The sequence below is a fragment of the Octodon degus genome, unplaced genomic scaffold, assembly GCF_000260255.1.
Source record: "Octodon degus isolate 3935 unplaced genomic scaffold, OctDeg1.0 scaffold00183, whole genome shotgun sequence".
Lineage (NCBI taxonomy): Eukaryota > Metazoa > Chordata > Mammalia > Rodentia > Octodontidae > Octodon > Octodon degus.
This window is the reverse complement of record NW_004524759.1, coordinates 4,047,599-4,051,627: the sequence shown is the minus strand read 5'-3', so window position 1 is coordinate 4,051,627 and position 4,029 is coordinate 4,047,599.

The window sequence follows — 4,029 nt, the reverse complement described above, 5'->3', positions numbered from 1 at the left end:
ACAGCAATTAACCACTAGGAAGAATGTATACAATATGTTAATTATTGAAACTGTCCTACCAGTTTGGTTTGAAACTGTCTCATTGCTATTTGTTTCTCAATAAATTTATGGAAAAAAATAAAATTAAATTAAAATTAAATTTTAAAATGACAGCACAGGTAGCCAAATGTGTTTCAGTCAGACAAATGAGAATTTAAGTCAAACACTGTCACAAGCATCATGGACATCATACAGTGATAGAAGGACCAACTTGTCAAGAAAATAGAACAGTTGTAGATATGCACCTAGGGTAAGAATCCCCAAATACATGAAGAGCAGACTTTAATGGCAAAATAGACAGTTGTGTGATGACAGATATTTCAGGACTGTACTGGGGATGCGAGTATGTTCCAACATCCAGAAATCAGGGCACTGTGTCCTATTCCCTGCTTGGAGGACAGAGCTAAATTATAATTTCAAGTTACAAACATATATCTGTTATACTCTGCACTCTCACACAATAAAAGTACACACAGCACTCTAGGAACTAAGAGGAAATTGCCTCACATAATATATGAAAAGTTCCCTGCTGACATCGTACTCATAGTGGAAAAACTGAAAGCATTTTCTGCATGATAAATAACACTTCTACAAAACAAGAGAGAGGAGTGGATCAAGATCCTCCAGTCACTAAAACCCATCCTGAGTGGTCGGAGTAAGCAGTCCTGTCCCTAGGCACTGATGCCTGTGCTCAGCCACAAGTATGTTACATCCAATCCAAAAAAGCCTTCTGCAGTACCACACTGAATACAGAGTACTTTGCTTTCATTTAATTACATAAAATGTACTTTTTGCTTAAAATTTGTAGCTGAAATGTTAAAAGTCTTAATTATAGACCCAGTCCTAGCCCAGGTCCTGTGAGAGTGTGGGAGAGCTTTCTGCTACACTGAGCCAGCGGGACCAGTCTCAGCCCAGGTGCAGGGTGGTCCAGAACCTCTCCCACCCCCTTAGGATGCCCCCCACCACTCCGCAGCACCTTCCCCACCACGCCCGCCGAGTAGAAATTTCTGCCATGTTCCGAGAACCTGCAGATCCAGTGAGTGTGAGGGAGAGCTTCCTCATCCCCCTACTCCACCTTGTCTCCTCCAGGCACAGCTCAGGCCTGGCATACATGCCTGAGGTGTAACCCTGCAGCTGCAATCCCTGCAGAGAGTATAGAGGATAGATACATCCAGCTAGTCCAGGAGCAGAACATCTTGCCACAGGGGCACAAGAGGTTCACCATCAAGGGCAGCTGCGGGAAGGAGCTAAGCACAGCAGCCAGACCCAAGAGAGGAACAGCTGGATAAGTATAAACTTTGTAGAGCTCCACCTGAACTTCAGTATGTGCGAAGGTTATAACTACAACAAGAATCTCCAACAAAGGTCAGAAGACAGTGCTACACAAAATGATGAGAAGGAATAAAATGCAATCTCAGAACCCAAGCCCACCCTTAACAGGTGCAGAGGACACTAACACAGAACACATTGGGAATCCCACAGCTGAAAGCAATGAATCAACACCTTCTGAAATAAAGAAAAAGCAGCAGAAAGATATAGAGGAATTCAGATTGGAAGTAAAAAAAATCCCTGAAATAATAACATCTGCACTAAAGAATCAAATACAGAAACATATGGAGGAAACCCAGTGCCCACGCAGAACAAGTGCGGAGGACACTAGCTCAGCTCAAATGCATGAATTAATAGCGTCGATAGTAAATCAGCAACAACAGAAAGATATAGAGGAAATCAGAGCGCATTTCTTTTCTGAAATAATAAAGAACTCATAGCATCTGAAATAAAGAAGCAACTACAGAAACATAGGGAGGAAAACCAAACGGAAAAAAACATAGGGAGGAAATTCCAAACGGAATTTAAAGCTGCTTCTAAAGAAGATATGGATAAAAAAAATAGAGATTAGAAAAATGACGGATTATCTGAATGAGCAATACAGGAAAGAAATATATCGCATGAAGCAGAGTCAAAGAGATATAGAGGAAATTAAAATCTCAATCACAAGTTTGCAAAACCGTTTAAGAGAATGTGAAGGCAGAGTTTCAGATCTTACAGATGCTAGTGCAGCTAGTAAAAAGGCATGAAAGGATCTCTTAAAAACAACGAGGATGCAGGAAAGAATAATCCATCACCTACAAGATGATGTAAAGATGAACAATGTGAGACTAATAGGCACTAATGAGAAAGAAGGAGTCCATACAAATGACATAAACAAATATGGGCAGAAGTAATACCACAAAACTTCCCAAATATGAGGAAACAATCTGACATTCAGGTAACTGTAGCATATACAGAATGCCAAAGAACCTGAACCCAATGAAAAACACACCGAAACATATAATAGTCAAGATCCCAGAAATTCAGCACAAGAATTGTCTACTGAAAGCCGCTAGAGAAAAGAAGCAGATCACATTCAAAGGAAAACCCATCAGAATTACGGCCGACTTCCCTTCACAAACCATGCAGGCAAGAAGAGCATGGAGGAGAGTGCTTCGGGTCCTCTATGAAAACAAAATCCAGCCCAGACTACAATACCCTGCAAAACTCTCTTTCAAGTTTGAGGGAGAAGTGTAATACTTCCATGACAAAGAACAGCTAAAGAATTTTGCAATGACAAAGCCAACCTTACACAGGCTACTCAAAGATGTTCTAGAGAGGGACCAAAACAATCAGAACTCCACGAATGAGATCAGAAGCAAACAACTAAATAGGGTAAGTAATTAAGCACTAGAGAAAAAAGAGGAAATGATAACAGGTAAATAACATGGCAATCGTAAGTCAATACATCTCAATTCTAACCATCAATGTAAATGGACTCAATTCACCAATGAAGAGATATAGACTGGCACAGTGGATTAGGAAACAAAATCCAAAAATATGCTGTATACAAGAAACACCTTTAACTCATAAAGACATTCATAGGCTGAAAGTCAAAGGATGGAACAAAATACTACATATCCCAGCACCTCAGAAAAAAGCAGGGGTAACAATTCTATTCTCAGACAGTCTCAACTTCAAACCAACAATGATAAAGTGAAATAAAGAAGGCCACTATATACTGGTTAGGGGAAAAATGCACGAGGAAGAGGTAAAGCTCACAAATATGCATGCACCAAACATGGGAGCACCGAACTATATAAAGCAAATCTTAATGAACATGAAAAATCAAATATTCAAGACCAAAATTGTAACAGGAGACCTTGACACACCTTTATCTCCAAAAGATAAGTCAACCAGACAAAAATTAGTAAAGAAATAACACAACTGAAACTGAGTTTGAGACAAATGGACTTGGTGGACATATACAGAGTGTTCCACCTAAACACAGCTGAATACACATTTTTCTCAACTTCACATGGGTCATTTTCTAAAATAGACCACATACTGGTTCATAGGTCATGCTTAAGTATATGCAAGAAAACAGAAGTTATCCCATGCACATTATCTGACCACAGTGTAATGAAACTGGAAAAATTGAAAAAAGAAACCAGAAAAAAACATTAAATACATGGAAATTAAATGACACCCTACTCAGCAACCAATGGGTCACAGATGAAATTAAAGAAGAAATTCAACAATATCTACAATTCAATGAAAATTCAAGCACAACTTACCAGAATTCACGGGATATGATGAAAGCAGTTCTCAGAGAGAAATTCATGGTTGTGAACTCACACATTAGGAAAACAGAATGGGAACAAATAATTACCCTAATGCTGCACCTTCAACAACTAGAAAAGGAAAAACAAACCAAACCCAGAGCCCAAAGATGGGAGAAATCATAAAGATTAGAGCAGAAATTAATTCAATTGAGATGAAGAAAACAATTCAAAGAATTGAAAAAGCAAAAAGCTGGTCCATTGAAAGATTAAATAAAATTGATAAGCCCCTAGCTAACCTCATCAAACAGAGGAAAGAAAATATTCAAATACAAGCAATAAGGAATGAAAAGGGTGTAATTACCACAGACTCAGTGGAAATTCAGAAGATTATCAA